At 50.8% G+C, this 27,956-nt stretch overlaps 1 pseudogene; it reads right to left on the bottom strand.

The window, feature by feature from the left end:
* The window catches only part of LOC135571831 (BCL-6 corepressor-like), a 52,193-nt pseudogene extending 28,838 nt beyond the window's left edge, over window positions 1–23,355 (bottom strand).
* Window positions 23,356–27,956: the final 4,601 nt, after the last annotated feature.

The raw sequence follows: 27,956 nt of genomic DNA, 5'->3' as shown, positions 1-27,956 counted from the left end.
CAGTTAAAAACCTCTTGAGTGCAGGGGGCAGTATTTTGATGTTTGGATGAAAAACGTACCCAAATGAAACTGCCTATTTCTCAGGCCCATAATCTATAATATGCATATAATTGTCAGATTAGGATAGAACACACTCTAAAGTTTCCAAAACTGTCAAAAATATTGTCTGTGAGTATAACAGAACTGATATTGCAGGTGAGAACCTGATGAAAATCCAACCCGGAAGTGCTGTTTTTCCTGAAAGCTCCCCATTTCATTGCCTGCCTTCGCTCCATTTAAAGGGATATCAACCAGATTCCTTGTCCTATGGCTTCCCCATGGTATGAACAGTCTTTAGACCTAGTTTCAGGGTTTTATTTTGAAAAATGAGCAAGAAAGATCACATCGCGTCATTGTATGGCTGGGTGCCAGCAGCGTTTTGCATGTGCAACAGCTTGGAGCAGACATTTTCTCTCTCCTATTGAAGAAGCTACAGTCCCGGTTGAAATATTATCGATTATATTTTGTGAAAACAACCTGAGGATTGATTATAAAATACATTTGACATGTTTCTACGAACTTTACGGATACTATTTGGAATTTTCCTCTGCTCCGTCGTGACTGCTCGAGCCTGTGGATTTCTGAACATAATGCGCCAACCAAATGGAGGTATTTTGGATATAAAATAATCTTTATGGAACAAAAGGAACATTTATTGTGTAACTGGGAGTCTTGTGAGTGCAAAAATCCGAAGATCATCAAAGGTAAGCGATTAATTTGATTGCTTTTCTGACTTCCGTGACCAATCTACTTGGCTGCTAGCTGTTTGTAATGTTTTGTCTTCTGAGAGAGATGTCCTTACATAAACGCTTGGTATGCTTTCGCCGAAAAGCTATTTTGAAATCTGACACGCCAGGTCGATTAACAACAAGCTAAACTGTGTTATGCTATATTGCACTTGTGATTTCATGAAAATTTAATATTTTTTGTAATTTAATTTGAATTTGGCGCTCTGATATTGACGAAAATGATCCCGGTAACGGGATGGGTGCATCAGTAAGTTAATATCAATAGTTGATGGTCGGCCATCCAGTTAATATCAATAGTTGATGGTCGGTTATCCAGTTAATATCAATAGTTGATGGTTGGTTATCCAGTTAATATCAATAGTTGATGGTTGGTTATCCAGTTAATATCAATAGTTGATGGTTGGTTATCCAGTTAATATCAATAGTTGATGGTTGGTTATCCAGTTAATATCAATAGTTGATGGTTGGTTATCCAGTTAATATCAATAGTTGATGGTTGGTTATCCAGTTAATATCAATAGTTGATGGTTGGTTATCCAGTTAATATCAATAGTTGATGGTTGGTTATCCAGTTAATATCAATAGTTGATGGTTGGTACATCTAGATTGTTACCCCGAGTGTTTTATGTAAATATTACCTCCATGTATGAGATGATAAAATGCTATATTTGAAATGGGATCTGAAAACCCCCATATTTAGGCTCCGCATTCTGATTTGACACATTCTGAAGACACGTTAAATGAATGTGATGCTTCTAAAAGGAAAGTAACATGAAAGACGTTACGATGCTTTCATGATATAGATCTGCACAGTGTGTGTGTGTGTGTGTGTGTGTGTGTGTGTGTGTTTGGACACGTCTGTCAGCGACAGCGCTCGCAGCAGCCAGCGAACGGCAAACAGGATACAGCCACCGCGTCTGCCCCGGAGAGATCTCTGGGTATGTGTGTGAATACCGCAGCAGGCTGAAGGAGGAGGAGAAAGAGAGGAAAGGGAGCAGAGGGGCTCGGGGAGGAGGGGTGTGTCTGTGTGTGTACGTGGTGTGTGTGTGGTGTGATTCTGCAGGTGCCGTGCTGACAGCTGCTGCGCTGGGTAATTCCTCAGGGCTGGACGGACAGACACACACACACACACACACACACACACCAACTCCTGCAGTATACTCAGTATTGTGATCTACATAGCCAGAGACAAGGCTCTCACAGACATGACACACCAGCCGAGGCCCATTCCTGCTCCCTGGGGTTGCTGTGTTTTGTGAAGAATGTGCTTCCGTCACACAGTCCAGACCTCTAGAGCACACTCACCCTCCACCCTGTTTCCCTTCCTCCCTCCCTCACTCCTTCCATCCCTCCTCTTCCAGTCTGGGGCGGATTGTGCTCAGAGCAGGGGGAGGTCACAGCAGCGACACACAAACACACACTCGCAGTGACCCCAAGCACATCTCCCTCTGAGCTTTCCCAGTGAGCTCCAATAAGCTCTATAATTGTAATAATCAACATGGTTGTGATTTGAAGCATATTTAAGGAGCTCTGCCCAGGGGGGGGATTTCAGCCAATGGGAACACACAGTGGAACACAGAGGACTCGATCTCTCACACACTGGGAGAGAGAATGACAAAAAAACAGAGAGAATGTTTCCGCAAGAGTGTGTGCACAAAAGCGTGAAAAGGAGTGTGTGTGTTCCACTCACCTTATTCTCCCTCTCTTCCCTCAGTTCTTCATTCCCCAGCTTCTCTCTCTCCCTTTCTTCCCTCAGTTCTTCATTCCCCAGCATCTCTCTCTCCCTCTCTTCCCTCAGTTCTTCATTCCCCAGCCTCTCTCTCTCCCTCTGGCTGGTGTGTTTAGTCTTGCACTGACGCTTGCCCTTGGGCTTGTCCTGGTCGCCGTGCCAACGGAGTCTGGGGGCCACCAGGTCCCCGTTGGGTTAGGGTCATGGTCGGGGTGAGGGCCGGGGGGTCCCAATCCCAAAGCGCTGGTCCTGCGGTGTTCTTTTAGCCTCTGTCTCTTGTCTGACAGCCGTGGAGGGCTGGGGGTGAGGGTGATGTGGGGGTGTGCAGGGGCCAGGGAGTGAAAGGGGGTGAGGGCAGGGGTGGTGGTCTGCAGGGGTGGTTTTCTGACAGGGGTGGTGGACGGGGTCCGGTAGAGGCGGTCCCGATGCGCTGGGGTCAGAGGAACAGACGGCAGCACCACTAGACAGAGGGAGGGATGGGAGAGGTTAGCTGATCAAGTCCCGGCAAACAGAACCATCTCCCACAGAGCAAATACAACCAGCTAAATTACACTACAAATACTACTTATCCCCTGGCACTACTGGGAGTGGAGGCTTTTGTTCCAGCCCAGCACCAACACACCTGGTGGACCTGATAAAGATAGAATGGACTATTGTTTGTTTCAAGGCCATGTGCAACAGCCAACAACAGAAAAAAAGTATGTTCTTTCCCAAGCGTCTCTTTTTTTCTAGGATGAAAACAAAACAAGCATGTACTTTTCTCCAAGGTCTCGTTAGAGAACGTGATGAGACAGAGGGCTGGGACTGAATGCTAGAGTGACGTCCTCACGAAGACGTCCGTGGTATCTGGGGAATCTGATCTAGAGGAGGGGGTTATGGGATACAGGAGGGATATATGAAATATGACAGACAGAGAGGGAAAACAGAGAGAGGTGAGAGAGAGAGAGAGATGGAGAGTGATTGCAAAAGGGCAGCAAGCCTGCGAGACAAAGAGCGCGCGAGCGAGAGAGAGGGAGCGGGGGAGGGAGAAGGAGCAGAACAAAGAGAGCGAGAGGGAGTGCAGGAGAGAGTGAGAGAGCGAGAGAAAACACAAGGGAGTGGGGGGAAGCGAGAGGAGGGTGTGTGTCAGCTGTTTTCCATTGCGTGCACCAACAGCGACATGAAACATACGCAATGACAGACCCTGGGTGCAGCTGCAATACACAGCGATACACACACTCATTTGCACGCACACACACGTGGTGAAGAGACAGAGAGGCGGTTTCAGAGAGCCAGTGGGGAGGTTTAACTCATCCATCTGGTAAATGATTTATCGTGCTGGGCGGGAGGCTCGCTGCAAATGGCCTTCCTCCTTTCTCCTCCTCTGAGGATATCCAGAGGGGAGAGGCCAATCCACCACACACACACACTCGTTCTCACACTTACCTGGTCACACACCACAGCTCTTTCCGAGTAAATGGAGGAGGGGCTAAATGGTGTGAGGGAAAAATGACCCTATATTGTGTGCGTGTCTCAAGAACTCTATGGACAGACTGGGTACCATGACAACAATAGGCACATGTTCTGCTTACCACTAAACAATTCCTATCTGCAGAGAACACACACAAGTGTGTTTGTTTGTGTGTGTGTGTGTGTGTGTGTGTGTGTGTGTGTGTGTGTGTGTGTGTGTGTGTGTGTGTGTGTGTGTGTGTGTGTGAGGTGTGTGTGTGTGTGTGAGGTGTGTGTGTGTGTGTGTGTGGTGTGTGTGTGAGGTGTGTGTGTGTGTGTGTGTGAGGTGTGAGTGTGAGTGTGTGTGTGTGTGTGTGTGTGTGTCAACCTGTCTCGCAGTATGCAGGACGATGCCTATTATCCCCTAGCTACCTCTGACCCCCCTCCCTCCCCCCAGCACAGGGAACAGTCCCCAGAGAGGTGTCGCGCACTAAAGCATGTGTGGTGTGTAAACCGCTTCCCTTCTCCAATAAGGTGTAATTAATACCCTGTACTGTTGTGTTTCCTCCAGGGCTTAGAGGACCACTTTAAACATCATGTCACCCCTCATCCTATTCAACCCCTTTTACACCACTCAAGGTTTAACAGGGCTCTTATCTGCCTGGGGTGGAGCTGCACATCTTCAAATGAGTCAACGTACCCTGACAAACCCTGGGACAACGTGGAGGAGCTTTGAACACACCTCTAAACGCCCTGACAAACCCTGGCCCAACGTGGAGGAGCTTTGAACACATCTCTAAACGCCCTGACAAACCCTGGGACAACGTGGAGGAGCTTTGAACACACCTCTAAACGCCCTGACAAACCCTGGCCCAACGTGGAGGAGCTTTGAACACACCTCTAAACGCCCTGACAAACCCTGGGACAATGTGGAGGAGCTTTGAACACACCTCTAAACGCCCTGACAAACCCTGGGACAACGTGGAGGAGCTTTGAACACACCTCTAAACACCCTGACAAACCCTGGGACAATGTGGAGGAGCTTTGAACACACCTCTAAACGCCCTGACAAACCCTGGGACAATGTGGAGGAGCTTTGAACACACCTCTAAACACCCTGACAAACCCTGGGACAACGTGGAGGAGCTTTGAACACACCTCTAAACGCCCTGACAAACCCTGGGACAACGTGGAGGAGCTTTGAACACACCTCTAAACGCCCTGACAAACCCTGGGACAACGTGGAGGAGCTTTGAACACACCTCTAAACGCCCTGACAAACCCTGGGACAACGTGGAGGAGCTTTGAACACACCTCTAAACGCCCTGACAAACCCTGGGACAACGTGGAGGAGCTTTGAACACACCTCTAAACGCCCTGACAAACCCTGGGACAACGTGGAGGAGCTTTGAACACACCTCTAAACACCCTGACAAACGAGACTAATGGAAAGGGTGGGGTGTGTGTGTGTAGTGTCTAGTCACTTACACAGAGGGTGTGTGTGTGTGTCTGACTGAGCGGTGTGTGTAGCACAGGGGATGCGAAGGAGTGTGTGTGTCTGTTGCAAAGCGGATATCTATTTGTGGACCGTTGAGTGTGTGTGTGTGTGTGTGTGTGTGTGTGTGTAGGTTCGTTAAACAACCATTAGAATGCAACACGGCTGAAAAGTGATTCAGAGAAGAGCAGTTTGACTGACACACACCTCTGCATGTTCCATAAGTCAGAGGAGCCGTGAGTGCTCACACAGTTAGACTCTTTACTGAAGACAAGGAAGGAGGATACGATATCAAGGAGAGAGACCGGAGAAAGAGAGAGGCGAGAGAAGGAATGGAAGGAAATAAATCAGAGATGCTAAATTGGAGACGCTGAGATGAGAAAGTGAGAGACAGAGGGGGAAAAAATACATTGGCTGGCGGAGAGAAAACCCCCAGGAAAAAGCAGAGAGAGAGAGAGAACTGCTGGTTGAACTACCAGTGTTATTAACGGTGGAATCTCACGCCTCATTATGCCCAGGCACGAGTTGCCACGGCGATATCGTTTAAGTGCCAGAGGGAGAGGTAGTGGGAGAGAGAACGTTGTGTGAGAGAGAGCAAGAGAGTCAGACGGACAGAAATCTAGAGAGAAGGAGAGAGGGACAAGCCGTCTGTCACCCAGACAACCACTAACATATCCCCAAAACGGCTGCCTACTGCCTTCGTTACCACACCAACACCTGGTGTTTCACGTTCGCTGCTCAGCCCACTCCCCTGACCTCTGTTCTCTCTGTACCCCCGAAGGGAACATACAACACGTAGCCTACGCTAGCTAGCTGGCGACAGGCCAATCTTCAAGGTCATTTAGCCAAGGCAACACGCCCGTAGCCTACAGTGAAAAGGTGGAAAACGGGAGCAAAGCTCGTCCCCAAAGTGTTTAACTAATAAAATAGGTGCAGTGAAATGTGCAGTGAAATACATTCAAGGTGCTGAATGCAGTGAGTGACTCAACGCTACAGCGCTGGAGTGGCTTTTATTGATGTTGAGTCAATAAAAGGTGGGGTTATTGTTCTTTATGGACAGTCGTAAAGAACATGATTATCATGCATTCCACATCCACACAGCTCAATGCCTCCGTGACTCAACTGAAAACTGTTGTCAACATCTGCCAGAAAGGATGGTTGGATGGATGATTATTATACGAAAACCCAAACTCTAGAAGACCCAAAAAAGCCATTTTTATCAACTTTGTTTTAACTTACCTCGCTCGATGTCGCCGTGACCAAACGTTTCATGGCACCAGGCGTGGCCGTTGACCTCTGACCTGCGTTTCAGGCTCCGGTCTTCCTGTGAGGCAACCTTCCTGTCTGTGACGCCAACCTCGGGGCACCCGTTGGGCATGGTCGTCGTCACGGCCATGCTTCCGTTGACCTCTGTCGACCTCTGGGTGGCGGCCTGCCATTGGCTGAGCTCCTGGGCGAGGCGGGGCTTGCTGAGTCGGAGGCCGGTCAGCTCGATACACACCTTGAGGTTCTTTAGTTCCTCTGGGACGGGCTCAGTGGGGCCTGGGGAGATGGACGACCAGAGGTTAAATCAACGTTTGGGAAACCAAGTCATTGTGGGTTAGATGATTTATGAAGTTCAGTCAGAGCAACAAGCTACTGGAGATGAAAGAGAAAAGACCCCATTGAGGCTGTGTAATGGTACACTGGAAACCTTCTCCATCTCTCCTGTTCACCGTCCCTCCCCAAATCCACCAACACTTTCAAATAGAAATAATATAATAATGAACGGAAAACACATGAAAACACATCTTTCTCAAATTACATTTGGGTGGAAAAATCCAGTTGATCCTTTCCATATAAAGAGGCACGAATTGTAACGAAATGCGCTTGAATCTAATGAATTTAGTTGCATTGGAAGCTCAGCCAATAAAAGAAGTTAAACATTTGTTTTTAAATGAAAAGCTGTGCTGTTGTGAAAGAGCTCACCTCCAACCCCCTGTTAACAACAAATGGGAGCAATTCCACAGAGTTTTAAATAAAGTAGCGATTCTCAGAAGGTTATTTTGGGTTGAAACCAAACTGGTCTGTTTGTGAAGCACGACACCGCAGAGCCCCTTGACGAATCACAGCTGAGTGTGTGTGTTTGTGTGTTTGGTTTCGTGTAGGCAACTGAACACAAATCACACTACATGAAAAGACTGAGAAAGACATCACCACAAAAGAGAACGACAGAGGGAGAGAGGGAGAGAGGGAGTGAGAGAGAGAGAGAGAGAGAGAGAGAGAGAAGGAGTGAGAGAGGGAGAGAAGGAGTGAGAGAGGGAGAGAAGGAGTGAGAGAAGGAGGGAGAGAGTGAGAGAAGGAGTGAGAGAGGGAGAGAAGGAGTGAGAGAGGGAGAGAGGGATAGAAGGAGTGAGAGAGGGAGAGAGAGAGAGAAGGAGTGAGAGAGGGAGAGAAGGAGTGAGAGAGGGAGAGAAGGAGTGAGAGAGGGAGAGAGGGAGAGAAGCAGTGAGAGAGGGAGAGAGGGAGAGAAGCAGTGAGAGAGGGAGAGAAGGAGTGAGAGAGGGAGAGAAGGAGTTAGAGAAGGAGTGAGAGAGGGAGAGAGAGGAGTGAGAGAGGGAGAGAAGGAGTGAGAGAGGGAGTGAGAGAGGGAGAGAAGGAGTGAGAGAGGGAGAGAAGGAGTGAGAGAGGGAGAGAAGGAGTGAGAGAGGGAGAGAGAGAGAGAAGGAGTGAGAGAGAGAGAGAGAGAGGGAGAGAGAGAGGGAGTGAGAGAGAAGTAGTGAGAGAGGGAGAGAGGGAGTGAGAGAGGGAGAGAAGGAGGGAGAGAGGGAGAGAAGGAGTGAGAGAGGGAGAGAAGGAGGGAGAGATGGAGAGAAGGAGTGAGAGAGAAAGAGGGAGTGAGAGAGAGAGGGAGAGAGGGAGAGAGAGAAGGAGGGAGAGATGGAGAGGGAGAGAAGGAGAGAAGGAGTGAGAGAGGGAGAGAAGGAGTGAGAGGAGAGAAGGAGTGAGAGAGGGAGAGAGGGGGTGAGAGAGGGAGAGAGGGGTGAGAGAGGGAGAGAAGGAGGGAGAGAGGGATAGAAGGAGTGAGAGAAGGAGTGAGAGAGTGAGAGAAGGAGTGAGAGAGTGAGATTGAGAGGAGAGAGAGAGAGAGAGAGAGAGAGAGAGAGAGAGAGAGAGAGACCACTTATGTGAAGGAGAAGGAGTGAGAGAGGGAGAGAAGGAGTGAGAGAGGGAGAGAAGGAGTGAGAGAGGGAGAGAGGGGGTGAGAGAGGGAGAGAAGGAGGGAGAGAGGGAGAGAAGGAGTGAGAGAAGGAGTGAGAGAAGGAGTGAGAGAAGGAGTGAGAGAAGGAGTGAGAGAAGGAGTGAGAGAGTGAGAGGAGTGAGAGAAGGAGTGAGAGAGAGAGAGAGAGAGAAGGAGTGAGAGAAGGAGTGAGAGAGGGAGAGAGGGAGAGAAGGAGTGAGAGAGGGAGAGAAGGAGTGAGAGATGGAGAGAAGGAGTGAGAGAAGGAGTGAGAGAGGGAGAGAAGGTGTGAGAGAGGGAGAGAATGAGTGAGAGAGAAGGAGTGAGAGAGGGAGAGAAGGAGTGAGAGAGTGAGAGAAGGAGTGAGAGAGGGAGAGAAGGAGTGAGAGAGGGAGAGAAGGAGTGAGAGAGGGAGAGAAGGAGTGAGAGAAGGAGGGAGAGAGTGAGAGACGGAGTGAGAGAGGGAGAGAAGGAGTGAGAGAGGGAGAGAGGGATAGAAGGAGTGAGAGAGGGAGAGAGAGAGAGAAGGAGTGAGAGAGGGCGAGAAGGAGTGAGAGAGGGAGAGAAGAAGTAAGAGAGGGAGAGAGGGAGAGAAGCAGTGAGAGAGGGAGAGAGGGAGAGAAGGAGTGAGAGAGGGAGAGAAGGAGTGAGAGAGTGAGAGAAGGAGTGAGAGAGGGAGAGAAGGAGTGAGATAGGGAGAGAAGGAGTGAGAGAGGCAGAGAAGGAGTGAGAGAGTGAGAGAAGGAGTGAGAGAAGGAGTGAGAGAGCCCAGCCACATGAAAGCAGATGAATCCAGGCTGGGGAGAGAGTGATGACAGACAGGATGGGGGGATTCTCTTGTCACTGAGCGAGGGATGAGGAAGGAGGGAGAGAAAGAGGAAGGGAAGAATAATGGAGAGGTAAATAGATCCATGCCGAGGGCCCTTACCGTTGGTTAGCCTGGCTCTTTTGGCTGGAACATCCATCGTCTCCTCCTTCTCCTCTTCTCTCTCATTTTCCTCCCGCTCTTTCCCCTGGCTGTCGGCCTGGAGTGGCTGGCACGGTTCCAGGGCATATGCGTGTTTCCTGCCAGGCACCGCGGTGGGCATGGAGGCTGGCATGGTGGGCATGATGCCAGGGTTGGCATCCTTCTGGGCCAGCCTTTCCACTGGGGCCATGGGCAGGCTGGCAGACCGCTCCCGTGGGAGCACACACACCCTCTCCTCTTTCTCCAGCATCATCCCCCTCTTCCTCTCCCCCAGGTCGGGGCCAGCCTGCTCCCTCTCTCTGGGAGGGAGGCCCTCGGTGTGTGGGCATCGCTGGAGAACAGGCACTCTGTTGTTGGGGCACGTCAGCTGCACACCTGCACACACACACACAGAAGGGGGATAATCAAATACACTGAGCAGCACTCGAGAAACCACAGCACTCTCATCAAACTAAATCAGTTTAAAATGATGACCGCTGGTCCAGGCTCAAGACGAGGTAGAAAATACTCCCCACATAAACAGCAGCCACTAACCAGCCCAGCAGCCACCCCTATGTTTGGCCGAGGCCCACCATGCTCTTCCCACACACAGAGGCAGCAAGAGAGGCAGTGAGAGAGAGAGAGAGAGAGGCAGCGAGAGAGAGAGAGAGAGAGGCAGAGAGAGAGAGAGAGAGAGAGGCAGAGAGAGAGGCAGAAAGCGAGAGAGAGAGAGAGAGAGAGAGAGAGAGACAGAGAGAGAGAGAGAGAGAGAGGCAGAGAGAGAGAAAGGCAGAGAGAGAGAAAGGCAGAGAGAGAGAGAGAGAGAGAGACAGAGAGAGAGAGAGAGAGAGGCAGAGAGAGAGAGAGAGAGGCAGAGAGAGACTGGGTCTTTCCAACTCCCTGGGCTCAAATTAGCTTCAAACATCAGCTCGGGCTGTCTTCCAGCTCCGTCCCCTATTCCCACCCACTGCTGCTTCCAGCTCCGTCCCCTATTCCCACCCACTGCTGCTTCCAGCTTTGCCCCCTATTCCCACCCACTGCTGCTTCCAGCTCTGCCCCCTATTCCCACCCACTGCTGCTTCCAGCTCTGCCCCCTATTCCCACCCACTGCTGCTTCCAGCTCTGCCCCCTATTCCCACCCACTGCTGCTTCCAGCTGTGCCCCCTATTCCCACCCACTGCTGCTTCCAGCTCTGCCCCCTATTCCCACCCACTGCTGCTTCCAGCTCTGCCCCTATTCCCACCCACTGCTGCTTCCAGCTCTGCCCCTATTCCCACCCACTGCTGCTTCCAGCTCTGCCCCTATTCCCACCCACTGCTGCTTCCAGCTCTGCCCCTATTCCCACCCACTGCTGCTTCCAGCTCTGCCCCTATTCCCACCCACTGCTGCTTCCAGCTCTCTCCCTTTCCCTCTGTCCTCTCTCCCCTTCTCTCTGCCCTCTCCCTTTCCCTCTGTCCTCTCTCCCCTTCTCTCTGCCCTCTCTCTTTCCCTCTGTCCTCTCTCCCCTTCTCTCTGCCCTCTCCCTTTCCCTCTGTCCTCTCTCCCCTTCTCTCTGCCCTCTCCCTTTCCCTCTGTCCTCTCTCCCCTTCTCTCTGTCCTCTCTCTTTCCCTCTGTCCTCTCTCCCCTTCTCTCTGCCCTCTCCCTTTCTCTCTGTCCTCTCTCGCCTTCTCTCTGCCCTCTCTCTTTCCCTCTGTCCTCTCTCACTTTTCCAGACCTCCCTCCCTCCTCTGCATGTCCGGGGCTGTAAAAGGCTCCTTGAGAATGTCTCCAGGCTCTAAAGCAGCCGCTTGGATCAAAGGCAGCTGGTGGGGGTGTCTGCTCTCCATCGCCCGCTCTTTCTTTTTTCCCTTCTATCTTTCCACTCGCTTTCTCTCTCTCTTTTTCTCTGGCTGTAGCCCAGACCCTGGCTACATGCTGTGCTGCCTCACAGGGCTGCCGTTGTACTGGCCCTGCTCTGGGACACACACCCATCCCCCCAGGTCCTGTCCTGCCAGCGCCCCAAATATCTCTCCATCTGGCAAACAGCATCATATGACTCACGCCACTCCGCTCGGCACGGCGCGCACCCCATAACAACAGCGTCTGCGCCATGGCAACACGCCACCAAAGGGGGTGTCACCATGGCAACGCGTGCCACTGCGTGCGATGTCCACTGGTTTCCAAAACATCCAGAGAGGAAGTTCACCCATGCCGTGCACTATGCGATAACAGCTACAGTGGGGCAAAAAATTATTTAGTCAGCCACCAATTGTGCAAGTTCTCCCACTTAAAAAGATGAGAGAGGCCTGTAATTTTCATCATAGGTACATTTCAACTATGACAGACAAAAAAACAAAAATAAATCCAGAAAATCACGTTGTAGGATTTTTTATGAATTTATTTGCAAATTATGGTGGAAAAAATGTATTTGGTCACCTACAAACAAGCAAGATTTCTGGCTCTCACAGACCTATAACTTCTTCTTTAAGAGGCTCCTCTGTCCTCCACTCGTTACCTGTATTAATGGCACCTGTTTGAACTTGTTATCAGTATACAAGACAAATGTCCACAACCTCAAACAGTCACACTCCAAATGGCCAAGACCAAAGAGCTGTCAAAGGACACCAGAAACAAAATTGTAGACCTGTACCAGGCTGGGAAGACTGATTTTGCAATAGGTAAGCAGCTTGGTTTGAAGAAATCAACTGTGGGAGCAATTATTAGAAAATGGAAGACATAAAAGACAATTGATAATCTCCCTCTATCTAGGGCTCCACGCAAGATCTCACCCCGTGGGTTCAAAATGATCACAAGAACGGTGAGCAAAAATCCCAGAACCACACGGGGGGACCTAGTGAATGACCTGCAGAGAGCTGGGACCAAAGTAACAAAGCCTACCATCAGTAACACACTACGCCGCCAGGGTCTCAAATCCTGCAGTGCCAGACGTGTCCCCCTGCTTAAGCCAGTACATGTCCAGGCCCGTCTGAAGTTTGCTCGAGAGCATTTGGATGATCCAGAAGAAGATTGGGAGAATGTCATATGGTCAGATGAAACCAAAATATAACTTTTTGGTAAAAACTCAACTTGTCGTGTTTGGAGGACAAAGAATGCTGAGTTGCATCCAAAGAACACCATACCTACTGTGAAGCATGGGGGTTGAAACATCATGCTTTGGGGCTGTTTTCTGCAAAGGGACCAGGACGACTGATCCGTGTAAAGGAAAGAATGAATGGGGCCATGTATCGTGAGATTTTGAGTGAAAACCTCCTTCCATCAGCAAAGGCATTGAAGATGAAACGTGGCTGGGTCTTTCAGCATGACAATGATCCCAAACACACTGCCCGGGCAACGAAGGAGTGGCTTCGTAAGAAGCATTTCAAGGTCCTGGAGTGGCCTAGCCAGTCTCCAGATCTCAACCCCATAGAAAATCTTTGGAGGGAGTTGAAAGTCCGTGTTTCCCAGCAACAGCCCCAAAACATCACTGCTCTAGAGGAGATCTGCATGGAGGAATGGGCCAAAATACCAGCAACAGTGTGTGAAAACGTTTGACCTCTGTCATTGCCAACAAAGGGTATATAACATAGTATTGAGATAAACTTTTGTTATTGACCAAATACTTATTTTCCACCATAATTTGCAAATAAATTCATAAAAAATCCTACAATGTGATTTTCTGAATTTCTTTCCCTCATTTTGTCTGTCATAGTTGAAGTGTACCTATGATGAAAATTACAGGCCTCTCATCTTTTTAAGTGGGAGAACTTGCACAACTGGTGGCTGACTAAATACTTTTTTGCCCCACTGTATATGACCTGCACTATGCCATAACAGCTATATGACCTGCACTATGTCATAACAGCTATATGCCCTGCACTATGTCATAACAGCTATATGACCTGCACTATGTCATAACAGCTATATGCCCTGCACTATGCCATAACAGCTATATGCCCTGCACTATGTCATAACAGCTATATGACCTGCACTATGTCATAACAGCTATATGACCTGCACTATGTCATAACAGCTATATGCCCTGCACTATGCCATAACAGCTATATGACCTGCACTATGTCGTAACAGCTATATGACCTGCACTATGTCGTAACAGCTATATGCCCTGCACTATGCCGTAACAGCTATATGACCTGCACTATGTCATAACAGCTATATGACCTGCACTATGTCATAACAGCTATATGACCTGCACTATGTCATAACAGCTATATGACCTGCACTATGTCATAACAGCTATATGACCTGCACTATGTCATAACAGCTATATGCCCGGCACTATGTCATAACAGCTATATGCCCGGCACTATGCCATAACAGCTATATGACCTGCACTATGTCATAACAGCTATATGACCTGCACTATGTCATAACAGCTATATGACCTGCACTATGTCATAACAGCTATATGACCTGCACTATGTCATAACAGCTATATGACCTGCACTATGTCATAACAGCTATATGCCCTGCACTATGCCATAACAGCTATATGACCTGCACTATGTCATAACAGCTATATGACCTGCACTATGTCATAACAGCTATATGACCTGCACTATGTCATAACAGCTATATGACCTGCACTATGTCATAACAGCTATATGACCTGCACTATGTCATAACAGCTATATGACCTGTACTATGTCATAACAGCTATATGACCTGCACTATGTCATAACAGCTATATGACCTGCACTATGTCATAACAGCTATATGACCTGCACTATGTCATAACAGCTATATGCCCTGCACTATGTCATAACAGCTATATGCCCTGCACTATGTCATAACAGCTATATGACCTGCACTATGTCATAACAGCTATATGACCTGCACTATGCCATAACAGCTATAACACACAGCGTGTTGAAATATCTTCCCCTAATATAGACTCCAAATTCCTCTCCCACGCATTCTAATGGTGTGGCTTCATATGCAAAGCAGCTCCTGTTATGGAGGAAGGACAGGGAAGGGTTAAATATGAAGGCTGTTTTGTTACAATAGAGAGAGAAAAACCCCTCCGTCAGCCCTTTTTATTTATTTTTTATTTTATTTCACCTTTATTTAACCAGGTAGGCTAGTTGAGAACAAGTTCTCATTTGCAACTGCGACCTGGCCAAGATAAAGCATAGCAGTGTGAACAGACAACACAGAGTTACACATGGAGTAAGCAATTAACAAGTCAATAACACAGTAGAAAAAAAAATGGGCAGTCTATATACAATGTGTGCAAAAGGCATGAGGAGGTAGGCGAATAATACAATTTTGCAGATTAACACTGGGGTGATAAATGATCAGATGGTCATGTACAGGTAGAGATATTGGTGTGCAAAAGAGCAGAAAGGTAAATAAATAAATAAAATAAAAAAACAGTATAAAAACAGTATGGGGATGAGGTAGGTGAAAATGGGTGGGCTATTTACCAATAGACTATGTACAGCTGCAGCGATCGGTTAGCTGCTCGGATAGCTGATGTTTGAAGCCCTCATGAGGAAGGGAGAGAGAGGGGGAGGCTAGGCAGGTCGGGCGGATGTGTTTACCTCCCCGTATCCGCTGGTTACGAGCTGCTGCACCATGTTACAGCTCTGGGGCTGTCCCTAGGCAGGGAGGAAGTACGCAGCAGCTCTTTGAGGTGTGTGTGTGTGTGTGTGTGTGTGTGTGGAGCGCTCCGGGTTCCTCTTACCGTCCTTCTCAGCCTCGTCTGTGAGGGCTGAGGCCCCTGGCCCCGTTCTGGCTGGGCCTTGGCAGCGCGCCCTGTCCTCTCCTCCATCTCCATCCCCCTCTCTCCGCTCGCGCTGGCTGTCTGCCAAGTCCACCGCCGCCCCTCCTCCCTCCTTCTCCTTCAGTTCCAGCTCAGAGAAGCGCAGCATAGCACGCTACAGATGCGCGCACACACACACACACACACACAGTCATGAGACCGACCCTGCGCTGCTCTCTTTTTTCTCTCTCTCTCTCTCTCTCTCTCTCTCTCTCTCTCTCTCTCTCTCCGCACGAGGCCTCTTTCCCTGCTCCTCTACTAAGGGTCTGCATCCCCAAAGGCCAAAGTGACTTCCTTCTTCCTTCCCTTATTTCCTCCCTTTAGTTATGGTCTCCTTTCCGTCATCTGCACTGACGTGGATGCAAGAGCTGACAGGGTGAACGCCAGCCTCTGGAGAGATGTTTGTTATGTAGCCTAACCTTCACCTGTCAACTTGTTGTGAGATCAGATTAGTGCAGATTGAGGAAGGAGAGGGGACAAGGAAAGGAAGCCATTTTAGACTCTCTGTTGACTCTCTCTGTAGCCGTTCATGCTTTACAGTGAGGTCACCTCAACAACAGCTAACAACATTGACATCAATAAAACAGTTATGGTCTGGTAACAGAACTCCATGCCTCTTGTCCACTTTTACTCCTGACTGGCTGTCTAACAGAAACACACAAAAACAACGACAGAAAAGCCTGATTCTTCTACTACGCTCCTGAAACCTCAAAAACCAAAATGAAAATAATAATTTGTCAAATTTTGGAATAAGAAGTGTAAATGAACTGACCTCACAGTAAGCAGCAGGTTGACTTAATTTACTGTCCTCTTGTGTTAAGCCTTCCATCTAAGTAATTGAATTAAACGGGTGCTCAATATTTTTGGCCAGTCATTTCAGTCATACAACTGTCATTTCAGTGATATAGAAAACAACTGACATTCATTAATATTAAAACCCATCCTATTAACATCACACAGTTATGCATTGATTTAATAAACAAGTCAGAGTAGCAAGGTAAACAGAGGTGTGAATTAAGCAATAAGGCCCACGCTGGTGTGGTATATGGTCTATATACCACAGCTAAGGGCTGTTCTTAGGCACGACGCAACACGGAGTGCCTGGATACAGCCCTTAACCGTGGTATATTGGCCATAAACCACAAACCTCTGAGGTGCCTTATTGCTATTATAAACTGGTTACCAACGTAATTAGAGCAGTAAAAATACATGTTTTGCCATACCTGTGGTATACGGCTGTCATCCAATCAGCATTCAGGGCTCAAACCACCCAATTTATTATAGCCTATAGATCAAATTCAATACAACAGGGTTTCTGGCAGCCAAATGCCAATCTAGAAAGACATGAACACTGGAGCACACAATCTTGGGCGTCATAGAAACCTCCCTGTTGGGCTCCCATATAAAAAACATTAATTCAGTGGTAAATCAATGACCAGGCAGCAGAGGCTGAGGCTGGGGAATAAGACTGGGAATAAGACTGGGGTTGGGGAATGAGACTGGGAATAAGGCTGGGGTTGGGGAATGAGGCTGGGGAATAAGACTGGGGTTGGGGAATGAGACTGGGAATAAGGCTGGGGTTGGGGAATGAGGCTGGGGAATAGGGCTGGGAATAAGGCTGCGTTTGGGGAATGAGGCTGGGGAATAAGGCTGGGGTTGGGGAATGAGGCTGGGGAATAGGGCTGGGAATAAGGCTGCGTTTGGGGAATGAGGCTGGTGTTTGGGGAATGAGGCTGGGGAATAAGGCAGGGGTTGGGGAATGAGGCTGGGAAATAAGGCTGGGTTTGGGGAATGAGGCTGGGGTTGGGGAATAGGGCTGGGAAATAAGCCTGGGTTTGGGGAATGAGTCTGGGGAATAAGGCTGGGAATAAGGCAAGGCAGGGGTTTGGTGAATGAGGCTGGGGAATAAGGCTGGGGTTGGGGAATGAGGCTGGGGTTGGGGAATGAGGCTGGGAAATAAGGCTGGGTTTGGGGAATGAGGCTGGGGAATATGGCTGGGGTTGGGGTATGAGGCTGGGGAATAAGACTGGGGTTGGGGAATGAGGCTGGGAAATAAGGCTGGGGTTGGGGAATGAGGCGGGGAATAAGGCTGGGGTTGGGGAATGAGACGGGGGAATAAGGCTGGGTTTGGGGCCAGAGCCGCTCTAGTTGCATGGCTATGTTGAGTCGGTTTAGCGGAGGTTGGGCTGCTAGCGGGCGCTAATCTCCACCGTCGGAGAAGGACTGGGAATTGGGCAGGATTCCACTAGAGCAGAGCTGAGAGAGCCAGGCTGTCTCTGCACCCCAGCGCTCAGCCAACAGAGCTAGGGGGAGGAGGATGGGGGAGAGGGGGAGGGGAGGTTAACAGAGTATAATTTGAGGACAGAGGAGCCTTTTGGGGACTGGGAGAAGGGAGGGGGCTGGCTGCTCTACCTCTATCCCTCCCCTCCTTCAGCACCATCTATCCCCCCATTCCCAGGCCTCACCTGCAGGTTAACAATAGCCCGGGGCTGTAAGAGCCGACAGGCCGCCATGGCACACACACACACACACACTCAGCCAGCAGCTTAGCTTCTGCCTGGCTGAGCAGCGCGGGAACACACACACACACACAGCGTGTTGTGTTCACTCGCTCTCTCTGCGAACTAAAACACCACCACAGTGGAGGGCAGCTCCACGGGCTCATAGCGTGGGCGGGGGTGAGGGAGGCGGGAGGATTGCAGGAAGGGAGGGAGGGAGACAGAGCGGAGGCAAGGCAACGGCCAACAGTAATTATACTGGAGCTTGTGGAGACGGGGCTTGGCAGGGCAGGGGGGCTGATACAGAGCAGAGAGCTTCGTACTTCCAACTCCACTGCTCTCTATAGACCACCATCTCCTTTAGATCTGCCCAGTGAAACCTGACTGGCTGAAATCTTAGAAAGACCCATCCTATCAGTCTTCCTTATGGTCCAAACTGCTAAAACACCAGATGAAAGTCATTATCAAATCCCAAATCTTGATTTTCTATCAGGTGAGTTTTTCCTGGGTTGGAACAAAAGACAACACATACTGCTTCGCTGTAGGAACCAGGAAAGGAGATGATTTTAAAGACTTTAAAAGGGTTAGGTATGTATGTGTTCTGGGAGATTACCTGCAGTGCCCGCTGCTCTCTGCTCAGCTTGCTGGAGTCGGCGTACAGCTCGGTGGTGACACACTTGATGCGGTCACCAACGTAGCCAGAGGAGTTAGCGATGCGCTTGGCCAGGCTGGACCTCCTGGCCCTGGGGCAGCCTTGGTCGTCGTACTCCTCACCCTCGTGGGACTCTGTGTCCGTGTGCATGTCCTTGTCCAGGTCCGAGTAGTGGTCCATGGTCCTTTCATTCCTAAACCCAGATTCGTTCAAGGTGCGTTCCCTAGGAGAGTGGTCTGAGGAGGTGCGGTCCTCGCAAGAGCGGACCCTACATGTAAGATCCACACGTGTACGGTCCCAAGAGCTGCGGTCCTTAAAAGTACAGTCCTCATGCGTATGGTCCCAGAAACTGCGGTCCCCAGAACTACGGTCCACAGAGGTGTGGTCCTCAAAAGTACAGTCCCTGCTCTTAAGGCCCTCTAAAGATTGGTCTCTACGGTCCCAAGAGGTGCGGTCTCCAGAAGTTCTTGCACAGCGAAGGGTCTGCTCCTCTGGCAGGTCAGAGATGGGGCTGCTTTCTGCAGGGCTGGGGCTGTCCTCCTCATGTCTGGGGAAAGGGCAGGGGGAGAGGGAGGGGGGCTCAGGACGGAGGGAGGAAGGGTGGAAGCCCAGCCACAGCTGGCTGCGTTGCTGCTGCTCTGCCTGCCTGTGGGCCTGGCCTGGCCTGAGTTCAACAGCCTGGCCGGTACGGAGCATGTGCTGGAGCTCTGCCTCTCTCCCCTCGTTTCTCCCGATACTCCCACTACCCACAGGTTTGGAAGGGTCTCCTCTCTTAGCGCATGGAGAGACAGCTTTGGTCAGGGGAGAGTCGCTGTCCTCATCGTCTTGGATTAAGTCGATACAGACTATCTCCTCTCTAGCTCCCGTCAGGGGCTTGTGGTTGAGGCTCTTTGAGCCCAGGCCTGTGGACCTGTCGGTCTCTCTGTCCCCCCTGCGGGTGTGTTTAGTGTCTGGGGCCTGGGTCTTGTAGGCTGGGGCAGAGCCCTCGTGGTGCTGCCAAATCTTCTCCTTGGGCCTTGTGTGGGGGGAGGACATGAGGGGGTGGACCATCTCCTGGGAGTCATGGAAGGTCAGGTAGTCCCCGTGGCTGGGGGGATGCCATACGGGAGGCCGTGCTTGGGGGCAGGCGGGGTGGGTACAGGCTGCTGCTGCCCAGCAGAACAGGGTGGGGGTACAGTGGGCCTTTGCCTGGCATGGACATGTGGGGCAGGGACATGCTCTCCTGGACTGAGTAGGGCAGGTATCTGTTAGCGTAAGCTAGGCTAGGGGGCAGATAGCCGTCACTCTGGGGGAGGTAGAGGTGGCTGGGGGGGTGGCCGGACGGATGGCTGTTGTCTAAGTGGGGCGGCTGCTGGGGTTTGAAGGGCATCTCCTGAGCCTCTGGTTTCTTCAGGGGTTTCCCAGAAGAGGGATGGCTGCCCACTCTGTTGGAAGAAGGGGCTGTCTCAGAGTAGTTGGGGGAGGATCTTGGCCAATCACCATTGACCTTGGGAGAGGGGGAGGCAGAAGACGGTCGGCTCCCAGAAGGGGCTACCACAGCTGGGGCATGGCTGGGGGCGACAGCCCCATCGACCTCACCTATCCTGGGACAGGAAGAGCTTCGCTGCTGCGGCGAAGACAAGTTCTCCAGGTTTTTATGTTTGATGACGGAGGGGTCTTTGTTGTGGTTGGCGTCTGAGCTGGAGCTGTCATGGACCGGGGTCGAGCTGGGCACCACCCAGGAGGAGCGTAAAGTGCTAATGATCTCAGGCCTCTCAGGGGTTTTGGAGGAAGCCCCTGACGGGGAGAGGGTCTCTTTGAGGAGCTCCCGGCTGGGGGGTAAGCCGTATCGAGCCGCGGGCGAGTAGCCCAGCTTAGCCAAGGCCTCTAGTTTTGGGGGGAATCCGTTGGGGGAGCCTTCCAACTCCAGGATTTTGGCTGACAGATCCAGAGGCTTGTCCGCAGGGTCTTTGGCAGGAGCCTGTAGTACTGCTGGTCTATCAGAGGACAAAGTCTTTAAAGGGGACTGGCTCTGCTTCCTTTCCCCATTCCTCTCCACATTCCTGTGCTCTGAGCTGCTGCCCTGCTCTTTGGCTTTGTGGGTGTTGCTGCCGGACCTCACCGGGGAGCGGTGCTCAGAGGACATGCTGCTCATGTAGAAAGGATGGGAGGTGGTGGTGGTGGAGGAGCAGGGAGGGCTTCTGAACAGTGACTTCTGGATGTCCAAAGTGCTGTTGTCTATGAGAGGAGAGGGGGAGGGACTGAGGTCTGGGGAGGGTGGGGGGCTGTGCGGGGGGACTGCATTATAAGTGCTTGGGTGGAGTCCACTGGTAGGCTGCTGCTAATGCCAGTCCCAGCACTACTACTGCTACTACTGGTAATACTGCTACTGTTGTGAATGCTGCTGCTGCCAGAGCTCTTACTAGAGGAAGTCCGGCTGAGCTTACTACTGCTGCTGTTGTTGTGCTGCCTGTCACTATGGGACTGGGGTTGGGACTGGGGCTGCCTGTCTCTACTGTGTGACTGGTGATGGGGTTGGGACTGGGACTGCCTGTCACTATGGGACTGGGGTTGGGACTGGGACTGCCTGTCACTATGGGACTGGGGTTGGGACTGGGGCTGCCTGTCACTATGTGACTGGTGATGGGGTTGGGACTGGGGCTGCCTGTCACTATGTGACTGGTGATGGGGTTGGGACTGGGACTGCCTGTCACTATGTGACTGGTGATGGGGTTGGGACTGGGGCTGCCTGTCACTATGTGACTGGTGATGGGGTTGGGACTGGGGCTGCCTGTCACTATGTGACTGGTGATGGGGTTGGGACTGCTGGTGGGCCTGGTGCTGCTGGTGAAGCTGGGAACCGTAGGGGGAGGCCTCGTGGTGGATCCGGGGCCCCAGGCCCTGCATCGGGGAGAGGGTGTTGGGGACCACCGTGGCCATGGGGATCCTCATAGGAGGGGCCAGGGGGGAGGAGATGGGGGCCGGGGGGTACGGGGGCATGTAGAAGAGGCGCTCTGCCCCAGCAGCGCTACCCCCCGCCCCTCCACACAGGGACTGATAGGCCAGGTGCTGGGGCAGGTAGGGTGAGGGCTGGGACAGGAACGAGGCCTTGTACATGTTGAGGGCTGCGTATTTGGAGGAGTCCAGGAAGGGGTACAGTCCGGGGTCCGCGTACGGGTTTACTGCCCAGGGAAGTCGCAAGAAGCCGTTGTTGCCGTTGAGGCCCAGTTCAGAGGGTTTATCTCCAGGCCCCACACGCCGCTCCATTCCCAGGCCCTCCCCTCCTCCACCAGGCCTCTGCAACCCAGGGGGAGAGCTCTTATACAGACCCACATAACCGTTACCAGGCTTCCTGCCATCCAAGGTCAACCCTTCGGGTTTGTAGACTAGGTCGTAGCCCAGGGGCAAGGAGGAGACCCCCTCCCTGGCTTTTTCGGAGGCGGACAAGGTGCGGATGCCCGGGTAGACCATCCCTCCGTGGACGCGGAGGCTCTCCCTCATCAGGCTGCTACGGTCCATGCCCAGGGCAGCTAGCGGGTTCATTCTGCAAGCAGCACTCGCATCCACCTGCAACAAGACAACACACAACGCCAAAGAGAGGGATGAGAGACTGAGCCTTATGGCACTAAAGGGATGATGTTCTCATTTATACATGTTTATGGTTTCTCAGCATACTGTGGAGTCCTACTAGACAAGCTCTTGTGATATTACATTAGAGAATATTCAAGTGAATAAACTCACTTTTGGAAATATAATAAGTTGAATTTCCCCTCAATAAAAACAGATCCACTATCAACTTTTAAAGCTGTAGTAAGACCCTCTTTAACAGTTAACACAAATAAAGAGACCACTATCCGTAGACGTGGGTATATTTTGTTGAATTTCCATTAGAGGCACATTAGCAATACATCTCCATTAATCAAGCACGGGGGGATTCATTTAACAGAGAGCTCCATTTTAAAATGCCCTGTCTCCATACTGTAACCACAACACTTAAGAACACGTCTCCGGACCCACTCTACAACAAGGGAAAGTCAAGGTCATTGGAGAGACGCCACACAAGCAGCAGAATATGGAGCCTTGCTTTGCAAATGGCACCTTATTCCCTATTTAGAGCACTACTCTGGTCAAAAGTAGTGCACTACATAGGGTATAGGGTGCCATTGGATTGAATCTTTGCTCTATCTGGCTCTTGTAAGAGGGAAGCGCTAGCTGCAGCTGATTCCTAACAGGTGAAGAGTAGCCTTTGAGGCAGCCAGGCAAACGACATGTATCAGTCTGATCCATCATCACTAGCAGGGGGATTCATGTCCACCTGGATTGCTGATGTACCGCTACAGTAGACCAGCCCTCTGTTCTACTCCCACAGACCAAACCATACCTGGGTTCAAACAGTATTGGTTTTTATTCAAATACTTCAGCTGCACTTGATTGAGCCTGCCTGGCGCAATGGCACCAATGAAATCATCCCAAAAGTGCACATTTTCACCAAACTCATACTGCAAGGCAGGCTCAATCAAACACTCAAAGCATTTTGCCTGCCATAGAGCGAGTCCATGACAGAGTAGAGTACTGATGCCAGGAAGTGGATTAATTGAGTTTCCTGCCTGCCCACGGTACGATACGGGGGCGGCTGTTTGATTCATCTCCTATTGGATCAACTGCAGGACCCATTTAGAAATGATAGCAGGCAGCCCAGTGGAGGAGTAGCTACACCACAGTAATCCTACATCCAAATGAAAACCAAAGCCCTTGTGGGGGGCTCTTCCAGGTCTGCCATTCACTACATTACAGAGAGGGCTTCATATCGGAGCTTACCATGCTTTGTGTGATGTGGTGGTTCCTGGATGGTTAGATCCACATGGGTAGTCTGCCTCCCACCATCCCTCACTGGTACAATCCTGTCAAGACGAAGACAGAACAACTGTGTGTTACCATCAATCAATCAATCAAATTTATAAAGCCCTTTTTACATCAGCAGACGTCACAAAATGCTTATACAGAAACCCAGCCTAAAACCCCAAAGAGCAAGCAATGCAGAAAAGCAGTGGCTAGGAAAAAGTGCTTAGAAAGGCAGGAACCTGCTCTCAAAGAGCACAAGACAGAGTCAAAACAGCAGGTGACAAGGTAGCACGTCGGGTGAACTGGTCAGGGTTCCTTTTAGAAAGAAAATATACAACTATCGGAACTAAGACGACAAATAATTGGAGGAGGAAACCGAGAGAGGGGAAGAAACTGTGAGAGGAGGAAACCGAGAGAGAGGAAGAAACTGAGAGAGGAGGAAACCGAGAGAGAGGAGGAAATGCGAGAGAGAGGAGGAAACCGAGAGAGAAGAAACTGAGAGAGGTGGAAACCGAGAGAGAGGCGGAAACCGAGAGAGAGGAAGAAACCCGAGAGAGAAGCAGAAACCCGAGAGAGAGGCGGAAACCCGAGAGAGTGGCGGAAACCCGAGAGAGAGGAGGAAATCCGAGAGAGAGGAAACCGAGAGAGAGGTGGAAACCGAGAGAGAGGAGGAAACCGAGAGAGAGGAGGAAACCGAGAGAGAGGAGGAAACCGAGAGAGAGGAAGAAACTGAGAGAGGAGGAAACTGAGAGAGTGGGAAACCGAGAGAGAGGAGGAAACCGAGAGAGAGGAAATGCGAGAGAGAGGAGGAAACCGAGAGAGAATAAACTGAGAGAGGTGGAAACCGAGAGAGAGGCGGAAACCGAGCGAGAGGAAGAAACCCGAGAGAGAAGCAGAAACCCGAGAGAGGGGAGGAAACCCGAGAGAGAGGAGGAAACCCGAGAGAGAGGAGGAAACCGAGAGAGAGGTGGAACCGAGAGAGAGGAGGAAACCGAGAGAGAGGAGGAAACTGAGAGAGAGGAGGAAGCCGAGAGAGAGAGGAAGAAACCGAGAGAGAGGAGGAAATCGAGAGAGAGGAAGAAACCGAGAGAGATGAAGAAACCCGAGAGAGTGGAAGAAACCCGAGAGAGAGGAAGAAACCGAGAGAGAGGAAGAAACCGAGAGAGAGGAGGAAACCGAGAGAGGTGGAAACCGAGAGAGAGAGGAGGAAACCGAGAGAGGAGGAGAGAGAGGAAGAAACCGAGAGAGAGGAAGAAACCGAGAGAAGAAACCGAGAGGAAGAAACCCGAGAGAGAGGAGAGAGAGGAGGAGGAAACCGAGAGAGAGAGGAGGAAACCGAGAGAGAGGAGAGAGAGAGGAAGAGAAGAAACCGAGAGAGGAGGAAACCGAGAGAGAAAGAGAGAGAGGAAGGAAACCGAGAGAGAGAGGAGAGAAGGAACCCGAGAGAGAGGAGAGGAAACCGAGAGAGAGGAGGAAACCGAGAGAGAGGAGGAAACCGAGAGAGGAAGAAACCGAGAGAGGAGGAAACCGAGAGAGAGGAGGAAACCGAGAGAGAGGAGGAAAGAGGAGGAAAAGAAACCGAGAGAGAGGAAGAAACCGAGAGAGAGGAAGAAACCGAGAGAGAGGAGAAACCGAGAGAGAGGAAGAAACCGGAGAGAGAGGAAGAAACCGAGAGAGAGGAAGAAACCGAGAGAGAGGAGAAACCGAGAGAGGAGGAGAAACCGAGAGAGAGGAAGAAACCGAGAGAGAGGAGGAAACCGAGAGAGAGAAGAAACCCGAGAGAGAGGAAGAAACCGAGAGAGAGGAAGAGGGAAACCGAGAGAGAGGAGGAAACCGAGAGAGAGGAGGAAACCGAGAGAGAGGAGGAAACCGAGAGAGAGGAGGAAACCGAGAGAGGAATAAACCGAGAGGAGGAAACCGAGAGAGAGGAGGAAACCGAGAGAGAGGAGGAAACCCGAGAGAGAGGAAGAAACCGAGAGAGAGGAAGAAACCGAGAGAGAGGAAGAAACCGAGAGAGAGGAGGAAACCGAGAGACAGGAAGAAACCGAGAGAGAGGAGGTAACCGAGAGAGAGGAGGAAACCGAGAGAGGGGAAGAAACTGTGAGAGGAGGAAACCGAGTGAGAGGAAGAAACTGAGAGAAAAGGAAACTGAGAGAGTGGGAAACCGAGAGAGAGGAGGAAAACCGAGAGAGAGGAAATGCGAGAGAGAGGAGGAAACCGAGAGAGAAGAAACTGAGAGAGGTGGAAACCGAGAGAGAGGAGGAAACTGAGAGGAAGAAACCGAGAGAGAGAGAGAAACCGAGAGAGAAACCGAGAGAGAGGAGGAAACCGAGAGAGAGAGAGAGAGAGGAAGAAACCGAGAGAGACCGAGAGAGAGAGAGGAAACCGAGAGAGAGAGAGGAAGAAACCGAGAGAGGAGAGAGAGAGGAGGAAACCGAGAGAGAGAAAGAAACCGAGAGAGAGAGGAGGAGAGAGAGAGAAGAAACCGAGAGAGAAGAGAGAGGAGAAACCCGAGAGAGAGGAAGAAACCCGAGAGAGAGGAAGAAAGAGAGAGTGGAAGAAACCCGAGAGAGTGGAAGAAACCCGAGAGAGAGGAAGAAACCGAGAGAGAGGAAGAAACCGAGAGAGAGGAAGAAACCGAGAGAGAGGAAGAAACCCGAGAGAGAGGAAGAAACCGAGAGCGAGGAAGAAACCGAGAGAGGAAGAAACTGAGAGAGAGGAGGAAACCGAGAGAGAGGAGGAAACCGAGAGAGAGGAAGAAACCGAGAGAGAGGAAGAAACCGAGAGAGAGGAGGAAACCGAGAGAGAGGAGGAAACCGAGAGAGAGGAGGCAACCGAGAGAGAGGAAGAAACCGAGAGAGAGGAGGAAACCGAGAGACAGGAAGAAACCGAGAGAGAGGAGGAAACCGAGAGAGGAGGAAACCGAGAGAGGGGAAGAAACTGTGAGAGGAGGAAACCGAGAGAGAGGAAGAAACTGAGCGAGGAGGAAACTGAGAGAGAGGAGGAAACCGAGAGAGAGAAGGAAATGCGAGAGAAGAAACCGAGAGAGAAGAAACTGAGAGGAGGAAACCGAGAGAGAGGAGGAAACCGAGAGAGAGGAGGAAATGCGAGAGAGAGGAGGAAACCGAGAGAGAGGAGGAAACCGAGAGAGAGGAGAAAACTGAGAGAGAGGAGGAAACCGAGAGAGAGAGAGAGAGAAACCGGGAGAGGAGGAAACCGAGAGAGAGGCAGAAACCCGAAAGAGAGGCAGAAACCGAGAGAGAGGAGGAAACCGAGAGAGAGGAAGAAACCGAGAGAGAAGAAGAAACCGAGAGAGAGGAGGAAACCGAGGGAGAGGAAGAAACCGAGAGAGAGGAAGAAACCAAGGGAGAGGAAGAAACCGAGAGAGAGGAAGAAACCGCAGGTCCAGGAAAAGGTAGCACGTCTGGTGAACAGATCAGGGTTTCATTGCCACAGGCAGAATTTCTTGGACTAATCAAATCTTGGCAAATGGAATGCATCTATGGTATAGCAATTTGATATTTCCGTTTGGGATCACGGAGCCAGAGCAATGATAACAAATGCCTCCTCTCAGCTCGTCTCCTAGGCAGAACATAACTCATAATCCAATGGCCCCAGTGGCTGTCATCTGTCACAGGGAAATGTTTCAGCGCCCGCTGCGCTCTGACAAAGATGCAATCACCTTGCTGCCTCACCTGGGCTTTCCGGCCACACAGCTTGCTGGCTCACCTGGGCTTTCCAGCCACACAGCTTGCTGCCTCACCTGGGCTTTCCAGCCACACAGCTTGCTGCCTCACCTGGGATTTCCAGCCACACAGCTTGCTGCCTCACCTGGGCTTTCCAGCCACACAGCTTGGCTGCAACATAAAAAGGAGGGGGCCTTGGGCAGGAGATGACATACACAAACACACACCACAGACGCATGCCACACACATACACACACACAGTCACCCGCCATTGATGGGTTTACAGACGTGGGATTTCAATAATGCAGGCCTGCCCTTATCTCCAGCCATTGAAGGAGGGGGGAGAGGGGGGAGAGAGTGGCCATTTTCATCCATCAAACTGTCCCCACCTCACGCTTCCTCCATGCTCCCCTCTGGCTCGCTGCTTTCGTCATTTGCATAGCAACATTGCAGCTACGAAACAACATTACCATTGCCAAGCAACCTGAACAAAGAAATGGGGCAAAAACAATGTGTCAAGGGGACTTCCAACGTTTTAGATGTATGCAAATTCCCACATGTGGATTGGGGACAAATTCTGGTGGAATAAAAGTCTCCTTAGAAAGTTCCAGTTCATCACTTCAGGTGACAATCAACAAAGTAAAGGATGGAAGTATGTGCACAACTTAGATACTGCAGCAGCAATACACACACAGACTACCAGTCAACAGCAATACACACACAGAGTACCAGTCAACAGCAATACACACACAGAGTACCAGTCAACAGCAATACACACACAGAGTACCAGTCAACAGCAATACACACACAGAGTACCAGTCAACAGCAATACACACACAGAGTACCAGTCAACAGCAATACACACACAGAGTACCAGTCAACAGCAATAAACACACAGAGTACCAGTCAACAGCAATAAACACACAGAGTA

Source organism: Oncorhynchus nerka, linkage group LG5 (genome assembly GCF_034236695.1).
Source record: "Oncorhynchus nerka isolate Pitt River linkage group LG5, Oner_Uvic_2.0, whole genome shotgun sequence".
NCBI lineage: Eukaryota > Metazoa > Chordata > Actinopteri > Salmoniformes > Salmonidae > Oncorhynchus > Oncorhynchus nerka.
This window is presented reverse-complemented; position numbering and strand designations above follow the sequence as displayed.